This window comes from Capsicum annuum, chromosome 11 (genome assembly GCF_002878395.1).
Source record: "Capsicum annuum cultivar UCD-10X-F1 chromosome 11, UCD10Xv1.1, whole genome shotgun sequence".
In the NCBI taxonomy this organism is placed as follows: Eukaryota; Viridiplantae; Streptophyta; class Magnoliopsida; order Solanales; family Solanaceae; genus Capsicum; species Capsicum annuum.
The window spans coordinates 216,460,839-216,485,434 of record NC_061121.1 but is presented as its reverse complement, the minus strand read 5'-3'; the positions used below and the strand labels follow the sequence as shown (position 1 = coordinate 216,485,434).

The 24,596-nt window shown below is 35.6% G+C and overlaps 2 pseudogenes; both read left to right on the top strand.

The window, feature by feature from the left end:
• The first annotated feature begins 2,621 nt into the window (after positions 1 to 2,621).
• On the top strand, positions 2,622 to 3,224 carry LOC107846253 (annotated as a pseudogene).
• Positions 3,225 to 15,886: 12,662 nt separating this feature from the next.
• On the top strand, positions 15,887 to 17,219 carry LOC107846254 (annotated as a pseudogene).
• Positions 17,220 to 24,596: the final 7,377 nt, after the last annotated feature.

The window sequence follows — 24,596 nt, the reverse complement described above, 5'->3', positions numbered from 1 at the left end:
AATTTCAAAGTATTTCATAACTCATTATTTCATCAAAAATATGTATAAATACGCAATTTAATAAATACAAATCATGGTAAGATTACTACTCACTGTACAATTTTTGGAATACCAACTTGTCACCTCGAACAATTGATAGGACTCCTTTCGATCGAATCTAAATTCATATCATATCAATCTCAAGTTATTTTTCTTGTTTAGGCTAAATCATAATAAAATTATACTACCCTACCCCAAAGGTTTCATGAAAACCTTCAATTTCACAACTCTGTATCCAAAACAACATCTTATTACCCAAAATTCTTGTCTTTAGTAACTAAATTTCAATACCCAAATCAAATTAACCTGACTAAAATTTACCATAAAGATGTAGAAACAAATTTACCTTAACCCAAAATAATTTTCCAATCAAAGTTGAACCCTTTTTTTTTTCAACTGAACGGGAAATTTGTTTGGAATTCTTTCTCCTATTTTAGCGTGAATGTAGGCAGAAATACTTCCTTTCTAATCTTAATTTCTCTATGAAAATGTAATGGGGCAAGGCACCTTATAATAAATAAATATATCGTATTATTTCTCATTCCCACTTGGACTTGAATTGAAATTATGAGTCACCTATCACTCCCTTTTCTTTTTTTTCTTTTTTTAAAGTGGCTTTGGCCCACTTCCTATTCTTTATTAATTCTTTCCCTTTTTTTATAAGGGATATTACATTCTCCCCACCATAAGAAATTTGGTCCCTGAATTTAGAACAAGTGCAAACCTGAAGACTAAAAGAAGTGAGAGTACTTAAGTCTCATATCCTTTTTCTGAATCCCACGTAGCTTCTTTAATAGTATGGTTATTCCATAAGACTTTCACGAACACAAAATTTTTTGAACGTAATCTTCTTACATGTCGATCAACGATGGCCACTAGTTCCTCCTTATATGTTAAGTTCTCCTCAAGTTGCAAGGTCGGTGCTTCTAGCACACGAGAAGAAGTGGATATACACTTCCTTAGCATAGAGACATGAAACACTGGATGAATGTAAGACATCTCGGGAGGAAGTGCCACACGATATGCCACTCCTCTTATACGCTCAAGTATCTCATAAGGTCCTACATACCCCGGGCTCAATTTACATCTTTTTTCGAATCGCATCACACCCTTCATAGGAGAGACTCGTAGAAAAACCTTATCCCCAACTATGAACACCAAATTGCTTCTTCTCTTATCTGTATAAGACTTTTTTCTTCTTTAAGTTATGAGCAACCTCTATCTAATTAATTGGACCTTGTCTATAGCATCTTGTACCAAGTCTGGTCCTAAAACTTTAGCCTCTCCAACTTCAAACCACCCGATAGAAGAACTATATCGCCTGCCATAAAAGGCTTCATATGGAGCCATCTGAATACTTGGCTGGAAACTATTATTGTAAGTAAATTTATCTAAGGGTAAGTAAATATCCTAAATACCTCAAAAATAAAGAATACAAGCTCTCAACATATCCTCCAAAACTTGTATAGTACTCTCAGACTGTCCGTCCGTCTGTGGATGAAATGCAGTAATAAGATCTACTCGGGTACCCAATTCTTTTTGGAAAGATCTCCAAAAGCATGAAGTGAACTGTGATCCTTATTTTGAGGAGAAATTTTGACTTTTATATAGAGTCGCCAGTTAATTTATTTAGAAAAATTAAGAAAACCTTTATAAATTACTCAAACGATTCAAAATAGAACAAAACATTTGAGTTTTAGAAATTCTAGGTAAGCGGTTCCTATTAACATTTTAGGAAGGTTTTTAAGGCACCTAAAATGTCTGCTAACTTGCGGTTATCCAAACTGTTTGAAAGTATCTTTTGACTAAATTATAAGAAAAAATTGATTCGTTGAAAAAAAAATTGATTAAGGATTATCTTGGAAGATTTGCAAAAAGATCCAGTTCGGGCCCAATGGCCTGGGTCTTTTATTCATTCTTGTAACATCATTTGATAAAGATAAATTATTTTAAAATCTAAGAATTTGCATTAAATGAAAAGATTTTTGCATGTTGTATTCTCTCAAAGGTTGTTAATTATGTCATCTTAAGCTGCATTTTGCTCAACAAAGGGAAATTCTTGATTCACCTGATCTGCTATATTTTTTTCAATATTGAAGGGACATAATGGTTGTTGGTCAAAGATTTTCTTCTCCGACATTGATAAGTTTTGCGGCTGTCATTCTTTGGCTCTCTTATAGATGTTTGTTTTAATCTACATATAGTCTTCTCAGTATCTTCAATACTTACATTATTTGTTTCTGAGACGTGGGATGTTAACTGCTGGCTATATTTGTGTTAATAGGCAGTTGAATATTAAAAGTATTAATTAACTGCTAATAAATGGTAAAATTACTTTAACTACCTAAGTGGAATCAACAAAAATAAGCATAACATTGGATCACGATGGCTTTGTTTTGCCAGATGTTTGTACAGTTGAACACATGCTACTTGTTTGTCTGTTTGGCCTTGTTATGGAAGGTCAGAGGGGGAGGATTACAACAAGAAGAGAACTAGCTCAAAAAGTTTATTTCTCTTTTTGAACTTTTTTCAAAGAAGAGCATAGTTACTTATAGAGAAAAAAATAGAGAAAATTTAAGAAAATGGAAATGGAAAGTGATGTTATAGTGTCAAAATTCAAGAGAATCTGTATGTTTTAGGGGAGTAGTCATAGGAAAAAAATTAGTTATCAAGATGCTGCTATTGAGCTAGGCAAAGAATTGGTCTCAAGAAACATTGATTTGGTTTATGGAGGAGGTAGCATTGGCCTAATGGGTTTGGTTTCAAAAGTAGTTCATGGTGGGGGTAGGCATGTTATTGGAGTTATTCTAAGGGCACTCATGACTAGAGAGTTAATTGGTGAAACAATAGGAGAAGTGAAGGTAGTTGCAGATATGCATTAAAGAAAAGAAGAATTAGCTAGGCACTCTGATGCTTTTATTGCTTTACCAGGTGGGTATGGCACACTTGAGGAGCTACTTGAAGTAATTAATAGGGCAGAACTTGGCATCCACGATAAGCCGGTAGGAATGCTGAATGTGGATGGATATTACAATTCATTATTGTCATTTATTGACAAAGTTATGGAGGAAGGCTTCATCAGTTCCAATGCTCGCCAAATTATCGTATCTGCGCCAACTGCAAGAGAGATTGTCGAGAAACTGGAGGAACAGGTTCCTTTACATGAAAGAGTTGCACGTCCATAAACATAATCATTATGGAAAATCTTTTGTTGGTGAGCGTTTCCGACTTCTACAAGTAAGCCCATAACTTACATCTAATGATATGATACTCATCACTTATTTTTTTGTATTGACATAAACTTGAGTCTATTTTAATAACTTCACTTGTTACAGGAAGGGTATGAAGAAATTGAATGGAAAAAATTACGGTGTGAATATGAAACATATTTATGAAGCTGCGGGAGGAGCAAAGAAAAAAATATTATTGGGTCTTGGGTCTGAAGTTGCCAGTTACTTTGGGAAAACTTTGTGCCTACAATGCTTCCACATCAATAGTACCACCTTCGGTTTCTTTAGATTAGGCTTCTTCAATTCTCAAACTCTTTGACTTTTCTGCTGACTGTTTCAAGGTTATCATTATCTTGCTTCTTGACATGATATGACAATGGCAGGTTTTAAGTTATTTTTATACCATGGGCGATGAGTCCTGAGTATAATGGAGGTCCAATTCAAACAATGTTTTCTCTGATTAATCTTTCATGATCCCAGTTGTCTTGGAAAATTCTACCCTAACATTTTCCTTATTCCATCCTTGAGACCATCGTTTATAGGTTTTGAAAAATGATTGGTAGAGCCCAGTTTTACTACTAGTCATTTTTCTTTTCCTGTAACAAAGTTATATTCAAGAGGGATATCTCTTATTCTTTTTGATCTAGTAGGGTCATTTTGTGCCGACATAGAGTAGTTTCTATTACCTGCAAAGTAAAAACAACTCAAAGGCTGATATGTTAGATTTCGTTAGTAATAAACAAAGCAAGATGATTAGGTAGGAATTAAACACAGAGTTTTTTCTCATCTCATGCGAATTGATCCATGGAATAATGATGACTAAAGAATTTTAATGGATGGAATTTTGTTCAACGATATGGATAGGTGGAATTTATCAGGAAGGCTCAACTTTTCTTCTTTTCAACCTTATTTCTTCTTTCGAGAAAATGCAGGACAACAAAGTTTTTCAAGATAGGGACTTGGTCAAAAGGTTGCCTACGTATCTCACGGATGAGAAATCAAGTCCTACGTAGTTCGAACTATAATGGCTTTTTTTTATTCTAACGTCAACTTCCCTAAAATGGTAGCGATCATTTTGACAGTTTTAAGAATGACTTTGGAACTTTTTGAGAGACTTGGGAGTATGTTTGATCGTGTTTTTGTATAGTGGGGTATATTTCTGCCTAGAGATGCTTTATGAAAAAGAGGATTGGATAAATTCGCCTTTGATTTGAATCAGCATAGCACGTATAAGTGTATAAAAAGTTATATAACACAAATATATTGTAATAAGTGTGTATCCTAATTGGGTGACCCTTTTGAGTCAAGGGTTGGCCTAACGTATTTGAAGAAAGTATATGCTTTTTAAAACCAATCCATTATCTCCCAAAAACCTTCATAGGTATACATAAAGGGCATAAATGCTTACAAAGTTGCACAAAAGGGGAACAATCTTTAGGAAAAAGAAAAATAACATGATAAAAGAACAATATCCCGCGCAGGGGATAGGAAATACCAATTCCTGAATGCTCTTCTATCGAATTTGCTTTCTTAGCTTTGTCCACTTCTTATCATGGACGACATCTGTAGATGAAATTTTTCCCTCAGTTGGTGGATAATTGAGGCATCCTTACACGAAAGTAAGCAAAACAAGCCTTTTGCCGACCCTCCAAGGATAATGGATTGGATTAAACAAACATATATTTCTTCATGCATAAATATGATTCATCTGTAATTGACTCGGGTATACGCAGGGCAAGTTTTTTAATGGGTCCTATATCCTCTCGGGTATTGGGTTGTCCTAGGCTCATACCTAATATATGTTTTTGGTTTTGCTCTATCCTAGGTATCTAGAGTGGGTTTGGACACAGGTTCCTAAGCGGACAACATAAGTTTGGAAATATGAACAACCATCAGATGTCTCACATACTAATAAACTATCTTATTTCTAACATTTAGAGATGAACCATATGGCCGGGAGATCCACGAAACCCCAAAACAGTTTAATAATAAATGCAGAATTTATGCCATGAAAGGCAACAGTTTAAAATTTGCAGAATTAAGACATATTAGCACGTAAACAATTTAAACAATTTAGTCAAAAGATAAATTCAAACATTTGGTTAGAACCTAGTTAAAGTACCCAGCAGAGTCGTCATTTCTGTTTTGCAAAGAAATTTTAACTTTTTTATAGAGTAGCCACTTAATTTATTTAGGAAAATTAAAAAAAAACTTTATAAATTACTCAAATGATTCAAAATAGAAAAAATCATTTGAGTTTTAGAGATTCTAGATAAGCAGTTCCTATTAACAGTTAAGGAAGGTTTTTAAGGGACCTAAAACGTCCGCTAACTTACGGTTATCTTAACTATTTGAAAGTATCTTTAGACTAAATTCTAAGAAAATATCGATTCATTGAAAAAAGAAATTGATTAAGGAATATCTTGGAAGATTTGCAAAATCAATTTTTAGCGACTTAGTTAGGGAGTTTCAACTAAGTCTAGGCGAATAACAAATAGCACATAAAAATAGAAGTAAAGAAAATAAAAGACCCAGACCATTGGGCCCGAATCAATAAACCTTGTCCTAGTCTAATTGGGCTTTTGACCCATTTTCACCTGTCCTAATCTAAATATTAGGCTTTGGCCCATAACCTGTCCTAAACTATTTTTTGAACCTTTGGTTCGAATTTCGCTTCACTTGTATTAAATTTAAAATTCTGGCTTCACATCCCAAATGAATGAACAAATAAATAAATAAAATAAATAAATGAAAATAAATAAAGCCATGATAAAAAATCAATAAATAAATAAAGGAAAATAAGACTCTTCAAGTCTCTTAACTACTTCAATGAGGAGCCTTTGGTTCATTTTTCCTTATTTCAACTCCGTGTTTCCGTATGCCATGTGATTGTCTTTGGACTTTCTTTTGGGCTTGAATCTAAAGACGGGCCTCATTAGCCTATAATGAATATCCAAAAGGGAAAGAGCTCATGTAGGACTCAAATAATTTTCCTGTCTCGGAGTAGCAAAATGATACTCGAGCTAAAGTTGGACTCTACAACCAATGTAAGTCGATCCTTCGAGCATTCCGATCAATCGATGGCTAAAATGTTACTAAAAATGAGAGTTTTTATGGATTTTTTGTCAAAGATAGTTTTTCTCCCTTTTTGAGACTATTTTCTCTCTTCTCCCCTCTCCGTAGCTCACTAGCGAGCCTTTATATAGAGAATAAAATGAGGACCCCCAAATTCATTTCTGTCGATGTGGAAGAAAAGAAAACCGCACGTATTTTGGGGATCTTTTCAAGAATACCGTTGAAAAAAATATGAGGACCCCGCCTCTAGCTGGAAAGAATGGTACCGTTTTGGTACAAATTTTTCCCAATTCGAATGTTTTTTGAAACAACAGATAAAAACAAAGAGATGAATATAGAGACACATCATGGGTTCTAGATCCTTCATAATACAACCATGATTTGGACACGTTGGAAGTTGTTGTGGATGATTCGGGTTGGACTTGGAGTTGATTTCATCAGGTCGTGTCAACACAGTTGATGTCAGATCATCGATAGGTTTGGTTCGACTTCACCGGGTTGGACTCGGGTTGAAACTATTTGTGCTAGTCTGATTTAGGTTCATTGGTGGGTCGGTTTAGATCTTATGGTTTCGTGGATTTTCGATTGTCGGTGGTGTTGTCGATCATCAGCTACACGCAGTTGATGTTGCTGCTGTGTTGATATTGACGCTTGCTATAGTTAAAACTGTTGTTGAATTTGTTCGCTGGTCTTGAAGTTGCTATTTTTTTTGCCATTAAAAGTTCAAAGTTGTGATTGTTGTCATGTTGTCGATGTTGTTGCAGTTTGTTCGTCGTCGTTGTTATATCGGGTTCTTACCATTGTTTTGTTGTTGGATGAGATTAAGACAAGGCTGAAAGAGGGGGTTAAAGAAATCGGGTCGGGTCGGCGGAATAATTGGGCTGGTTGGTGGATACCTGATTTGGGCTAAGAGAAGAAGTTTTGGGCTGCTAAAAATTGTTGGGTTAAATTTATTTTGGGCCGGTTTAATGGGTTAGAATTGTATTTTAAATTGGGGTTATTTAATAACACCAATTAAATTTAATTGGGGTTATTAAATAATTCTAATTAACTTTAATTGGATTAAATAACCATAATTAAATTTAATTGGATAGAAAATAACCCTAATCAAATTTAATTGGATTAAAACACTCCTAATTAGGAGACAGTAATTTTTGGAGATTAAGATTGCATTACAATTTAGGCGACTTATTTAAATTCTAACCAAATTGAATATCCATTGATCAATTGCATTACAATTATAGTCAATTTGATTTCAATTGAGGTCATATTTAATTAGTTTATTAAACTGAATCGCAATCCGACATGAATTAAGTAAAAATTAACATCTAGTTTCTTGATTTGATAAAATTGTATAAATATTTTTCCCAAATAAATTATTCTTAAGAACAAATTATATTTCAATCAAGATTTTAATCATCTAAATGTATTTCAAGACAAACCTTGATTAAAATTCGATATTTTATAAAAATAGATATTTAAGTAACAAAATTATATAATTTCATATAATTGAATACGATAAAATATAATCTCTACTTAAAATGACTAAATTATGTACAAATATATTTTAAAAAAAATTATTTGGATGAAATAAATATTTTGATTCTATTAAAAATTAAAGAAACTTGGGATTAAATTTAGTCGTGGAGGGCAAAATTAGGTGTCAACAACTACCCCCTCCTTTTGGGTAGAGTGGATACAAGTAACCCTGGTTAAAGGGAGGTCGACGTTCCTATTTTTTGTCTGACCATAAATTCGAATCTGAAAGAGGTTAGTTTTCATACGAGTTTCAGAGAGTTATGATTGATGTTCATAAGGCTTGATTTTAAGCACGATTTTCAAGAAAATTCACAAACTATCTTAATTTTAGAGTTTTAATGAAACTGAGAAGCTGGGAATAAATGAATTTTGGGGAAGGTTGGAATGCAGTTGAGTTTTCTATATAGAGCCTAGCCTACATATCCCGAGACTCAGGGAATCAGACTATTTGTAGTTTGACTCAATCGGTAGAAAAGATAGTCTTTTATTTCAGATGATCTTTGGCTCGGGATGAGTAACAAGTCGATTGAGTTGCAGAAAAGAGGCTTGTAACCTCTTAACCATGAACGTGGAGCTCTTCACATTCATAGGTAAGAATTTACCTAGACATAATTTCTAGGTGTCTTATCACTTAAATTTTGAAAGAAAGAGAAGTTTACCCTCGACATGAGTTTAGGAATATCCCGAAGTGAAGTTGAAACCAAAATATTCTGAAGTATACACATTCTTTCTTATAAAGGTGTGGTTGGATGGTGGTGGCGATTATCCTTTAGCTCGCGTCCAAAGAGTTTGACGTCCCTCTCTAGACTATGTCCTATTTTGTTTCTAAGAAAGAGTTCCATATTGTGTTGCATCCTATCTAGGGTCGTCCGTACCTGTGGTTTTGATTTGAGATTTTCATCCTCTAGGATGCTCTCGACAATATTTCAAACAAAAAGTGTTAGTGCTAAACATAATTCGTGAAAGAGATATATAGTATTTTACCACATCTCCACGTGAGTTGTCACCTAAAAGTGAAGTCATCCTCTCATGTACCTGTTGGAGGAAAATAACTTGCAATAACAAACAGAACGTCCCTCTTGGTTGATGTATAATTATCTTCTTTATCTATTGAATATGTCTTCAAAGTTGGGTGGCCCTTTTGGATACCAATGATACTTTATGCAGAATAGTCCCTGCAACCATGTAATCTTATGCTGATGCAACAACCCTTTTGGTCGCCTATATTGCTTGTTGTATGTGGAATGATAACCTCTTCAGTTATTGAGAATGATTCTTTCCATGTAACCTTCAGGTAAGTATTGCGCATCTTTTGTATCGATACGAATTATAGATTTTCCTTGAATTATCAATCTTTGGATAATCTTAAACATTATTTGATGTTGGATACGAGGCGACTTACAGATATCCTTTGAATTTCCAATCTTTAGGTAATCTTGCACATTATCCCACCTTAGATAAGAGGTGGCTTACAGATGTCCCTCTAATCGCTAGTTCTCAGGTATTCTGCACATCATCCGACCTTGGATACAATATGACTTATGGATATCTCTCAAATTGGTAGTCTTTGGGTAATCTTGTACATAATCGATCTTGGATATGATGCGGCTTATAGAGAACCCTTGGACTTATCAATTTGATAGTCTTGCATATTCTTCAGTAAGAATTTAGTTGCGACTTATGGATAATCTTTGGACTATCAATTTTTTGGGTAACCTTGCACATTATACAGTTAGGATGTTGTTGCGGCTTACGGATGACCTATGGGCTATCAACTCAGAGATAATCTTGTATACTATCCTATTTTAAATAATATGGCTTATAAATGACCCTCAAATTGTCAATTTCAAGGAAATCTCATATGTCTCTTATCTTCATGTAGCGACTTCAAGGCATCCCTTCAAATCATGTGCTCTTGATGCATTTAGATATTGATTCATAAAATGATAACATATCATCGATGCCAGCATATGATATTGTAACGCCCCAAATCTGGTACCCAAAATGCTACACGATGCTCATCACCCCGAAGGACCACAAGCTAACCCATGACTGATATCTGTACATGAACAGTGCATAATATACTATAAAAATATGTGGAAACATGAACTGAAAGGCCATAAGGTTCAAAACTATAACATAACTGATAAAAATAATTATCTGAGTGGGGTAGTAAAATACCCAAAACTAAAATACTTTCTGAACATACTGTAGTCTGAAAGCCTCTAAACTGTCTGAATAAGGAGTTGATGGGACATGTCCCCAACTAACTTCAAAATACTGAAAATGATGAAATAACCAAATAATAATAATAACATCCTCGAATGATGAAGACTCACTGCTGACTCTGACTACTGAAAGCTGGAACGTTACTGATGCTCTGGAGCTCATGCTTCTGAACCTATGGCGTAAAGTAAAACACCATAGCGCAAATACGTTAGTATGATTGAATGTACTGGTGTGTAAATGAGGTAGGCTGAATGCAAAAGGGTTCATAGGCATGAATAATACTGAATGACTGACTAACATGAACATGAGAATACATGCATGAATATGTATCTATAATTGAGATCGTGATAGGACTGAATACTAAGTTATGATGACTGAGTCTACTGATAACATAGATTTACTGACCTCTGAGTTTACTGATACTGGGATACTGAATAACTGAGTCTACTGAGGTTAATATTTGAGTCACTGATAAGTGAGGAACTGATACTACATTACTGAATACTGAGAGATTGATAACATATTATTGAATATGAATGACTGTTTGTAACAGTTCTGGTTATGAAGAACTGACCTGGTTGACTATATACGACCGTCCTAAATTTGATTACTGATAACATGAGTTACTAATAACTGATTTAACAAATAACTGATATAACTGATAAATAGTGCGACTATGTCTAACAGTCCTGTGTTATGTCATCTGCTTCTGTGCTGTACTATGTGTTTGTGTGATATCTCGTGACTTGAGCCGGGGGTCTTTCGAAAACAGCCTTTCTACTTCATCAGAGGTAGAGGTAGGGACTGCGTACATCTTACCCCCCCCAGACCCCACTAAGTGGGAATACACTGGGTTTGTTGTTGTTGTTGTTTATGTCTAACAGTCCTAATTCTGATGGAAATAGATGAATTTCGTACTATACTTAGTTGACTGTATCTGATAGTCTAAGTTCTGATGAAACTAACTGAGTTCTATACTATACTAAGTGGCTATATCTGACAGTCCTGAAATCTGAAGAACTATCTGAGTTCTTTTACTGAGACTGAGACTGAGACTAAAACTGAGACTGTGGGAAGTAGTCATCTAACTGACATGCCCTAAATACACTATTATGGCTAAGCCGGGGTCCAATTTATAATCTCAATTGGAAGGGTGTCAATACCGCGCCACTGGTAAGGACAAGCTGTGAGTGACCCTCATCTGACAGTATCCCCAAAAGAGAATAGAAGGACCCTCATCTGATAGTGTTAATCCACCTCATCAACCCTCATCTGACAGTGTTTATATCTTAACCTATGCTGGCTACATAATTTTGGAATGCAAGGATTGCTTCTAAAAATCACACCCTTATCTGATAGTATGTGTTTCCATCCTTGGGTTCACTAGGTGTTAACTTCTACTCTTATCTGAATAGACACTGAATATGATTAACTAAACTGAATTGATTAACTGAACTAAACTGATACTGATGGTATTATTTAGCTGAGCTGAACTGAGTTCACTAAGTTTCGTTGACTGACGAAAGGCTACTGAGATCTGAGGACTGACTGAGAGTACTGAAGTTACTGAGATTACTGAACTATTGAGATTATTGAGATTACTAAACTACTGAGATTTTTGAGATTTCTGGTTTTCCTGAGTCACATAACTGACTGAGTTCTATAGATCATGGCTTGATTGAGAGTATTGTGAAAACATGACACTGGCTCTAGGCACACAACTATATTTTTTAGGTACAAGTACCCCCAGGACTCGATAGAAGGAAACTGACAAGCATGAATTTCTTGAATACATGACCATCATCAACAATCCATAAAATAATAAGTTGGGGATTTCATGAAGTACATGGTTATCATAATATTGTACATAGATAGGATTGCAAGTAGACATGGAATAATTTCATAAGGCTAATTCATAAGCAATCCAACAACATTGACGAGGCACATTAATAGCATGGGAGTCATTTGGACGTAGGGGTAAAACATGAATCCATCACTTAAGTCACAATTGAACTATATTACATGATTTCTAGTTTCTTAAGCATTTTATCAAACACCTTACATGCACTACTTTGGGGCATAGGCATAACTATCAATTTAACAATCCTAAACCACCAAATTCATGGATTTCAACTCATATACCAAGTAGTTTCATAACATCACATAAGGATTTCAACTTGGGAATCATACAACAATAATCACATAAACATATTCAACCCATAACATAAACATCATGATTTATAATTTGAAATAGGATTCTTGAGCTTTATGGATGAAAGGAATCCATAAATCAACACTACGCATACCTTAGATGGAAGATCCTTGAAAACTAACGGTGAAAATCCCTTGAATCTTGAAGCTTCTATGAAAACCCTACCTTGTTCTTGAGAGGATTTTAAGATAATTGGGTATATTTTGGTCTAAATGAGGCTTAATTCCGTATATGTGACTTATATAAGGGTAGGAAATTGACCAGATTGCCCTTGAAAACATGGAGGTCAAATACTAAAAAACTGGAATCCTGTGTTTGTGACTTATATAAGGGTAAGAAATTGACCAGATTGCCCTTGAAAACATGGAGGTGAAATGCTGAAAAACAAGGGCTACACCCAGGGCGGGGCCTTGGTTAGAGCCTTTTCTAACCTGGGCGGAGCCTTGGTTAGAGCCTTTTCTAACCTGGGTTGTGCCCACTTATAGCCTTTAGCTACTGGTTCAAAATCCAAATGTGCCCTAAACGGATTCCAAAAATTCTAAAACTCACCTAGAGTGTACTGTGGACTTGCCCCATCATAACGTAACTTGAAAATCAAAAAAACAGATGTCGGGAAGGTCTTCAAATAAATCCCCAAAGTTCGAAGGCTCAAAATGAGACTAAGTCTTAAACACTTAGCTAAATATTCTAAGTGTTGGAGCTTTTGAAGAGCTTAAGGAGCCGAATTTAGACTTAGAATTTTGTGGGGTGTTACAGATACCTCGCGTGCCAATAGATATTAGATGCTAATGATATCCTCGATGCCAGCGTATTCTATCTTGCGTGTCAACAGATATTATATGTTGATGATATCCTCAAGCCAGTGTATGCTATCTCACATGTCAACGGATGTTGGATGTTGATGATATCCCCGATGCCAGCGTATGCTTTCTAGCATTTCAATAGATATTGAATGCTGATAATATCCTTGACACCAGCGTAAGGTATCTTACATGTCAGCAGATATTGGATGCTGATGATATCCTCGACGCCAGCGTATGCTATCTCACGTGTCAACAGATATTAGATGCTAATGATATCCTCGATGCTAGTGTATTTTATCTCACGTGTCAACAGATATTGAATGTTAATGATACCTCAACTCCAGCATATGTTATCTCACATGTTAACAGATATTGGATGTTGATGATATCCTCAACACCAGAGTATGGTATCTCACGTGTCAACAGGTATTGGATACTAATGATATCCTTGATGCCAGCGTATGCTATCTCATGTGTCAACAGATATTGAAAGCTAATGATACCCTCGATGTTAGCGTATAATATCTCGCGCGTCAGCAGATATTTAATGCAGATGATACCCTTGACGCCAGCGTATGATATCTCGTGCGTCATTAGATATTTGATGCAGATGATACCCTCAACGCCAGCATATGATATCTCATGCGTCATCAAATATTTAATGCAGATGATACCCTTGACGCCAGCATATGATATCTGGGCGTCATCAAATATTTAATGCAGATGATACCCTTGACGCCAGTGTATGATATCTTATGCATCATCAGATACTTAATGCAGATGATACCCTTGACGCCAGCGTATGATATCTCGTACGTCATCAAATATTTAATGCAAATGATACCCTCGATGCCAGCGTATGATATCTCATGCGTCATCAAATATTTAATGGCTCTCTCGGCAATGAAATGAGATGGAATGGCTCTTTTGGCAATGAAGATAGTTTCGCATGAACCCTTTTATTTGCATTTTTTTGCTTTATATATGTACCTGTACTCAAGGTAGACAGTTAGTAGACATAATGTCACTCTCATTGACGACCACAGTCAAGTTTTGTGACAGTTAAATAAAAAATACTGAGCATCATAATTTGAATGACTTATTCCACTATTAATCTTTTCTTTTCAAAGAGATAATTATATATCGAATTCATCGAATGCAAGTAGATGGGGAAAAGTCCTTACTTGGGGATTACTCAAATACCGTTTGGTTCGCTCCAAGGCGAATTTTGAGAATGACTTTCTACTATTCCTCTTATTGAGTGGTCCTTTGCTGTATTTATCATGTTGACTCTCTTAAATATACCTTTGTTTGTCCTTCATGGTCTCAGGAGATGAGACAGATAATTCTAAAGGCCCTCGACAAATGGGTATTAAACTCATTTTTAAGGCTACCCAAAAATACCGTTCTTGAGCATTATATTCTTTGGTGCGGCTCGTAACCTACTTGGGGATTATCTAAAAAAGATTTCCACCCTTGTGTATTGATTCCTGCATCCACAAAAAAATATTTAGTTCTGAAGAAAACTACTCCGTGTTGACGTCCTTTGATCCTTGGTTAGCTCCTCGCCATTTTTTGGGTGCTCCGTCATGCTGGGACCTCCCTTCTGATTCCCCGTTCTAATAGATGTCTAGGTAATCATTAATTAAGGAGATTTACATGGATTTTCTAAATTAGTCTTAATTTTAAAAAATAGTTTCGAAAAAATTCTGTAAAAGCATTAGAAAATCCCTGCCAGTCATGTCATGTACTAGCTCAACGAACGTCTTCCTCTTGGTTTTGACTATATCGATGGAGGATTTCCAAAACTCATCATCATTGTTGAAGGGTTCTTCAAACAGTTCTATCATAGCCGGAGATTGAGTTTACCTAGACTTTGTCGCAGCTGATGACTTTTAAAGTTTGACTTTGACCTCTGGTACTGGGGAATTGGAAATATATTCCAGTATTTTAATGGAAATTTTGAGGACCTCCTCAAAATTTCTGCTCCAGTTTAAAGTTGTTTAAGACGATCCCAGCTCAAGAGGATTCGAAGTCTTTGTTAGTCTTCATTCTCTTTGTTGCATGATGGTCTTCATCATTGTGAATTTTTGAGATTCTTTCTTGAAATTCTGCCCAAGTTTACTACTACTTGAGATTATCTTGGCTCGAGAAGATCTGAAGTCACTAAAAAAACTGTGTTTAGCGACGAAACATTCAATTTGGCTGCATACATGGCAGCTCAATTTTTTTGGTATTTTATTAGCAATGAATCAGTGACGGAATTATAATTTCATCCCTAAATAATAGCAAAAATGGCGCCTTAAATTAGTGACAGATTAGCAACAAAATATTGGTCGCTATGTTAGCTATTTCGTAGCAACAGATTTAGCAATAAAATTTCATTTTATTTAGCGACCTACGTATTCATCGTAAAATATTAATAATATTTCAGAATAGAAAAAAGGGGGGATTCTAGGATTTATTTATTTCAGACGCCCCCTGTTTCTCTTTCTAATCTCTCTCTCTCAAGAACCAAATCACGATTTAAATGAGTTTTTGCACAATTTGAATGAGTTTTTGCATGAATTTAAGACATTTATGCATGTATTAAAGGTCAAGCTTACACTAGGTTACTGATTTGAAGCATTCGAAGGTATTTTCTTCCACTGTTACACTACACAAAGTTAGCTAGGTTTGGATGTAGATGAATTTTGATGAGTAAATTGTCCAAATATTTGTCAAAATCTGAGCAGAAGATTATGATGTTTTGGTTATCAATGATTGCCCATAATTCAGCCTATCTCCATATTAAAGAAGTTGCTAGTATTCTCTCAAAGTTTGTAAAGTCAGATCTGGTTCTTGTAACATCATTTGACAAAGATAAATTATTTTAAAATCTAAGAACTTGCATTAATTGAAAAGATTTTTGCACGTTGTATTCTCTCAAAGATTGTTAATTATGTCATCTTAAGCTGCATTTTGCTCAACAAAGGGAGATTTTTGATTCACCTGATCTGTTATACTTTTTTTCAATATTGAAGGGACCTAATGGTCGTTGGTCAAAGAGTTGCTTCTTCGACTTTGATAAGCTTTGTGGCTGTCATTCGTTGGTTCTCTTGTAGGCGTTTGTTTTAATCTCCATACAGTCTTCTCAGTATCTTCAATACTTACATTATTTGTTTCTGATACGTGGGATGTTAAATGCTAGCTATATTTGTGTTAGTAAGCAGTTGAATGGTAAAAGTATTAATCAACTGCTAATAAACAGTAAACTTACTTTAACTATATCAACAAAAATAAGCATAACATTGGATCTCGATGGCCTTCTTTTGCAAGAAGTTTGTACAGTTGAACAGATGCTACTTGTTGCTCTGTTTGACCTCGTTATGGAAGGTTAGAGGAGGAAGATTACAACAAGAAGAAAACTAGCTCAAAAAGTTTGTTACTTTTTTTGAACTTTGTTCAAAGAAGAGTAGAGTTACTTAAAAAAACTTTAAGAAAATAGGAATAGAAAATGATGTCATGGTGTCAAAATTCAAGAGAATTTGTGTGTTTTAAGGGAGTTGCAATGGGAAGAAAATTAGTAATAAAGGTGTTACTATTGAGCTAGGCATATAATTGATCTCAAGAAACATTGATTTGGTTTATGGTAGCGGTAGCATAGGCCTAATGGGTTTGGTTTCACAAGCAGTTCATGATGGTGGTAGGCATGTTATTGGAGTTATTCCAAGGGCACTCATGCCTATAGAGTTAACTGGTGAAACAATAGGAGAAGTGAAGGTAGTTGCAGATATGCATCAAAGAAAAGTAAAAATAGCTAGACACTCTAATGCTTTTATTGCTTTACCAGGTAGGTATGGCACACTTGAGGAGCTACTTAAAGTAATTAATAGGGAAGAGCTTGGCATCCACGATAAGCCGGTAGGAATGCTGAATGTGGATGGATATTACAATTCATTATAGTTATTTATTGACAAAGTTGTGGACGAAGGCTTCATCAGTCCCAATGCTCGCCAAATCATCGTATCTGAGCCAATAGCAAGAGAGCTTGTTGAGAAACTGGAGGAATATGTTCCTTTACATGAAAGAGTTGCACGTCCATACACATAATTCTTCTCTTACATTTTCCTTATTCCATCCTCGAGACCATCGTTAATAGGTTTTGAAAAATGATTGGTAGAGCCCAGTTTTACTACTAGTCATTTTTCTTTTCCTGTAACAAAGTTATAGTCAAGAGGGATATCTCTTATTCTTTTTGATCTTGTAGGGCCATTTTGTGCCGACACAGAGTAGTTTCTATTACCTGCAAAGTAAAACAACTCAAAGGCTAATGTGTTAGATTTTGTTAATAATAAGCAAAGCAAGATGATTAGGTAGGAAGTAAGCACATAAAGTTTTTTCTTATCTCATGCGAATTGATCCATGGAGTAATGATGACTAAAGAATTTCAATGGATGAAATTTTGTTCAACGATATGGATAGGTGGAATTTATCAGGAAGGCTCAACTTTTCTTCTTTTCAACCTTATTTCTTCTTTCGAGAAAATGCAGGACAACAAAGTTTTTTAAGATAGGGACTTGGCCAAAAGGTTGCCTACGTATCTCACGGATGAGAAATCAGTTCCTACGTAGTTCGAACTATAATGGCTTTTTTTATTCTAAAATCAACTTTCCTAAAATGGTAGCGATCATTTTGGAAGTTTTAAGAATGACTGTGGAACTTTCTGAGAAACTTGGGAGACTTGGGAGTATGTTTGATCAGGTTTTTGTATAGTGGGGTATATTTCTGCCTAGAGATGCTTTATGAAAAAGGGGATTGGATCAATTTGCCTTTGATTCAAATCATCATAGCACGTATAAGTACATAAACAGTTATATAACATAAACATATTGTAATAAGCATGTATCCTAATTGGGTGACCCCTTTGAGCCAAGGGTTGGCGTAATGTATTTGAAGGAAGTATATGTTTTTTAAAACCAATCTATTATCTCTCGAAAACCTTCATAGGTATACATAAAGGGCATAAATACTTACAAAGTTGCAAAAAAGGGATACAATCTTTAGGGAAAAGAGAAATAACATGAGAAAAGAACAATGTCCCACACAGGGGATAGGAAATACCAGTTCCTGAATGCTCTTCTATCGGCCTTTTCCTTCTTAGCTTTTTCCACTTCTTATCATGGACGACATCTATTGATGAAATTTTTCCCTCAGTTGGTGGATGATTGACGCCTCCTTACACGAAAGTAAGCAAAACAAGCCTTCTGCCGACCCTCCAAAGGATAATGGATTGGATTAAACAAGCATATATTTCTTCACGCATAAATATGATTCGTCTATAATTGACTCAGGGTCAATTGACGCAAGACAAGTTTTCAAATGGGCCCAATATCCCCTCGGGTATTAGGTCTTCCTAGGCTCATGTTTAAAATAGGGTTTTGGTTTCGCTCTATCCTAGGTATCTAGGGTGGGTTTGGACACAGGTTCCCAAGCGGACAACTTAAGTTTGGAAATATGAACAGCTATCAGACGACTCACGTACTAATAAACTATCGTATTTTTAATATTTTATTTAGAGATGAAACACAAGGCCGGGAGATCCACGAAACTCCAAAAAAGTTTAATAATAAATGTAGGATTTATGAATGAAATGCTACAGTTTAAATTCTGCAGAATTAAAACATATTAGCACATAAACAATTTAAACAATTTAGTCAAAAGATAAATTCAAACATTTGGTTAGAACCTAGTAAAAGTACCCAGCAGAGTCGCCATTTCTATTTTGCTGAGAAATTTTGACTTTTTTTATAGAGTCGCCACTTAATTTATTTAGGAAAATTAAGAAAACCTTTATAAATTACTCAAACAATTCAAAACAGAAAAAATCATTTGAGGTTTAGAAATTCTAGATAAGCGGTTCCTATTAACGTTTTAGGAAGGTTTTTAAGGCACCTAAAACGTCTGCTAACTAGCAATTATCCGAACTGTTAGAAAGTATCTTTTGACTAAATTCTAAGAAAAAATCGATTCATTGAAAAGAGAAATTGATTAAGGAATATCTTTGAAGATTTGTAAAATCAGTTTTTAGTGACTTAGTTTCGGAGTTTCAACTAAGTCTAGGCAAATAACAAATAGCACATAAAATAGAAGGAAAGAAAATAAAAGACCCAGGCCATTGGGCCCGAATCAATAAACCTTGTCCTAGTCTAATTGGGCTTTTGACCCATTTTCACCTGTCCTAATCTAAATATTAGGCTTTGGCCCATAACCTGTCCTAAACTATTTTTTGAACCTTTGGATCGAATTTCGCTTCACCTGTATTAAATTTACAACTTTGGCTTCAAGGCCCAAATGAATAAACAAATAAATAAATAAAATAAATAACTGAAAATTAATAAAGCAGTGATAAATAAATCAATAAATAAATAAAGGAAAATAAGACTCTTCAAGTCTCTTAACTACTTCAATGAGGAGTCTTTGCTTCATTTTTCCTTCTTTCAAATCCTCGTGTCCGTATGCCATGTGATTGTCTTTGGACTTTCTTTCGGGCTTGACTCAAAAGACGGGCCTCATTGGCCCAAGATTAATATGCGAAAGGGAAAGAGTTCGTGAAAGACTCAAATAATTTTCCTATCTCGGAGCAGCAAAATGAGACTCGAGCTAATGTCGGACTCTACCACCACCGGAAGTCGATCCTTCGAGCATTCCAATCAATCGATGGCTAAAATTTTACTAAAAATTAACGTTTTTACAGGATTTTTGTCAAAGATGGTTTTTCTCCCTTTTTGAGACTTTTTTCCCTCTTCCCCCTCTCCTTAGCTCAACAACGAGCCTTTATATAAAGAATAAAATAAGGACCCCCAAATCCTTTTCTGTCGATGTGGGAGAAAAGAAAACCGAGCATAATTTGGGGATCTTTCCAAGAATACCGTTGAAGAGAATATGAGGACCCCACCTCCAGCTGGAAAGAATGGTACCGTTTTGGTACCAATTATTCCCAATTCGAATGATTTTTTAACCAACGAAAAAAAACTAAGAGATGAATATAGAGACACATCATGGATTCTAGACCCTTCATAATACAACCACGATTTGGACATGTTGGAAGTTGTTGTGGAAGATTCGGGTTGAACTTGGAGTCGGGTTCATTAGGTCGGGTCGACGCGGTTGATGTCAGATCGTTGATGGGTTTAGGTCGGCTTCGCCGAGTTGTACTCGGGTTGAAGTTGTTTGTGCTGGTCTAGTTTAGGTTCGTTGTGGGTCGATTCAGATCTTACGGGTTTGCGGGTTTTATATTGTCGATGGTGTTGTCGATCATCGGCTACACGCGACTGATGTGTTTGCTGTGTCGATATTGACGTTTGCCATAGTTAAAACTATTGTTCGATTTGTTCGTTGGTCTTAAAGTCGCTATTTTTTTTGCCATTGAAAGTTCGAAGTTGTAATTGTTGCCATGTTGTCGATGTTGTTGTGGTTTGTTCGCCATCGTTGTTATGTGAGGTTTTTATCATTGTTTTGTTGTTGGATTAGATTGAGTCAAGGCTGAAAGAGGGGGGTTAAAGAGATTAGGCCGGGTCGTTGGAATAATTGGGTTGGTTGGTGGATAGTTGATTTGGGCTAAGAGAAGGAGTTTTGGGAAGCTAAAAATTGTCAGATTAAATATATTTTTAGGCCGGTTGAATGGGTTAGAATTGGATTTAAAATTGGGATTATTTAATAACCCCAATTACATTTAATTGGGGTTATTAAATAACCCTAATTAAATTTAATTGGATTAAATGACTATAATTTAATTTAATTGGATCAAAAATAACCCTATTTAAATTTAATTGGATTAAAACACTCCTAATTAATAGACGGTAATTTTTTGGGATTAAGATTGAATTACAATTTAGGCGACTTATTTAAATTCTAACCAAATTGAATATCCATTGGTCAATTACATTACAATTATGGCCAATTTGATTTCGATTGAGGTCATATTTAATTAGTTCATTAAATTGAATCGCAATCCGACACGAATCAAGTACAAATTAACCTCTAGTTTCTTGATTTGATAAAAATTGAATAAATATTTCTCCCAAATAAATTATTCTTAAGAACAAATTATATTTAAATCAAGATTTTAGTCATCTAAATGTATTTCAAGACAAACCTTGATTAAAATTTGATATTTTATAAAAATAGATATTTAAGTAACAAAATTATATAATTTCATATAATTGAATACGATAATATATAATCTCTACTTAAAATGGAAAAATTACGTACAAATATATTTTAAATTTTTTTTATTTGGATGAAATAAATATTTTGATTTTATTAAAAATTAAAGAAATTCGGGATTAAATTTAGTCGTGGAGGGCAAAAACTAGATGTCAACAAGCCTCTATCAGAAATGATGGACAATGGAACCCCATGAAGTCGGACAATTTCATCCATAAATAACTAAGCATATTTCACTCTACTATATGTAGTCTTTACTGGTGGAAAGTGAGCCGACTTAGTAAGTCGATCTACAATTACCCATACAGAGTCGTGGCCTTTTGTGGTTCACTGTAGCCCGATTACAAAATCGATGGTAACTATTTCCCATTCCCAATCTGGAATCCTGATCTCTTGCAATAACCCTGCTGGTCGTTGATGCTCCACTTTAACCTGTTAACAAGTCAAGCAACTAGAAACAAAGTTAGCAACATCTTTCTCCATACCTTCCCACCAGTACAACTGTTTTAGGTCATGATACATCTTAGTGGAACTAGGGTGAATGGTATATCTGTAGTTGTGAGCTTTCTCAAGAATAGCTCGTCTTAACCCATTTGTAGCTGGTACACATAATTGATTACCCACTCGAAGAACACCATCACAATCAACACTCAGCGTCTTATTTTGACTAGCTAGGACCTCATCTCGATATTTACACAACTGCACATCCTCAAATTGAGTGGCCTTTATGCGCTCTACCAAAGAAGATTTAGCTTGAACACAAGCCAAAAACATCCCTGACCTTCCAAAACCAAAAATGACACCTTTGCCTTCAAGTTTCTGCACATCTTTCGCCAACTGCCTCTTTCCAGGAGCTATATGCGCCAAACTACCAATAGATTTCCTGCTCAAAGCATCATCCACGACATTAGCTTTTCCAGGATGATACAAGATAGCACAATCATAATCTTTGAGTAGTTCCATCCACCGACACTATCGAAGATTTAGATATTTCTGCTGAAAAATATACTTCAAGCTCTTATGATCGATATAAATCTCACAAAATTCACCGTGTAAGTAATGCCTCTAAATCTTAAGAGAAAAAACCACAGCGACCATCTCTAAATCATGGGTAGGATAATTCCGCTTGTGCTTCTTCAAATATCTCGAAGCATAAGATATAACATGATCATGTTACATGAGAACACATCTTAATCCAACCCGTGAAGCATCACAGAATACTTTAAATCCTTCAGAACTTGATGGTAAGGCTAAAGTTGGTGCAGTTTTCAAACATGTTTTGAGTATCTGAAAGCTCTGCTCACATTCTTCTGTCCACTGTAACTTCACATTTTAATGTGTTAACTTGGTTAATGGAGCTGCAATTTTAGAGAAATCCTGTACAAACAACCTACATTAATTAGCCAAACCTATAAATTTGCGAATCTCCATAGGTGAAGTAGGTCTAGGCCATTTTTGCACTGCTTTTATCTTTTTAGAATCCACTGTGATACCCTCTTTGGAGACAACATGCCCCAAAAAGGGTACTGAGTCAAGCTAAAATTTGCACTTTGAGAACTTAGCATAAAGATTATGTTCCTACAAAGTCTGCAATATAGTCATCAGATAATTCTCATGTTCTTCCTGGCTACGAGAATAACTCAGAATATTATCAATGAATACTATCACAAACTTATCCAGGAACGACCTGAACACCCTATTCATCAAGTCCATGAATGCAGCAGGAGCATTGGTTAACTTGAACGGCATCACAAGAAACTCATAATGCCCATATCAAGTTCTGAATGTTGTCTTGGATATATCTTCCTCCTTGATTCTAAGCTGATGGTAACCAAACCGAAGATCAATCTTAAAAAAATTGGCAGCTCCTTGTAACTGATCAAACAGGTCCTCTATATAAGGCAACGGATAATTGTTACATATTGTTACCTTGTTTAGCTGCTTGTAGTCAATACACATTCTTAGAGACCCATCTTTTTTTTTACAGACAAAACTGGTGCACCCCATTGTGATATACTCGTTCTGATGAAACTCTTATCTAGCAAGTCCTGCAACTGCTATTTGAGCTCCTTTAACTATGTTGGCACTATACGATATGGGGTTATGGATATTGGCATAGTATCAGGTATCAAATCAATACCGAAGTCTATCTCACGTACTGGAGGCTATCCTGGAAACTCCTCAAAAAATTTCTTTACCATAGGTATATTCTCCAAACTAAGTCCTCCCTTACTATCATCAATTATCAAAGCCAAGATACCCATGCAACCTTTCTTCAAAAGTCGTTGGGTATTCATAAAAGATATAAATTTACTAACCTCCAGAACCTGACCCTCATCTAATACAAAACTAGATTCGTTGGGTATCTCAAATCGAACTATCTTTGCATGACAATCTACGGTAGCATAGAAAGGAGATAACCAATCCATGCCCATCAACACATCAAAGGCAATCATATTAAATACAATCAAGCCAGCAAGGGTATCCCTACCTTCCACTATAATCTCGCAATCACGATACACATACTTAACTAATAAGGAATATCCTATGGGAGTAGCAACAAGAAAAGGACAATCTAATATCTCAGGCTGTCTATCGAATCTCACAGTAAAGTATGAGGACACATAAGAGTGGGAAGAACCCGGATCAACCAAAGCATATGTATCAAAAAAACAAACGAAAATAATACCTGCAACCACTACATTCGAAGCCTGTACATCTTATATAGTAAGTGCAAAGACTCTCAGTTGGCGTCTTCCAGCACTTCCTTGTGCCTGATTCCCAGCAACCCGTTCTCCATTACCTCGTCCTCTACTTCCTATACCAGTAGGATTACGAGTATTCTGACTAGGTGCAGCTACCTGACCAGAACCTTGACTAATATTTCTCTGAAGCTGAGGGCAATCCCTGATGCGATGACCTAACCGACCACATCGAAAGCGCGCTCCAGTCAAAGCATGACACTGACCCATATGTGAGTTTCCACAAGTCTGGCAGAATGGATTGGTGGCCTAAATCTGGCCCAAACTACGATATCCATGAGATGCCGAAGACCCATGAATACCCTATCTAGCAGGTGGCTTATACGCAGACTGTGAAACCAAATCTGTCCCTGTCTGATGGCTCTGATACTTTCCTTTATTTTTCATTCTAAGGTTTGCACTTAAGTTATCACTGAAAGATCCACCCATCTTAGACTTCTTACGAACCTCATAAGCTGTTCGTTCTGCACGACCCTTGTCCTCAATCATTCTAGCAAGA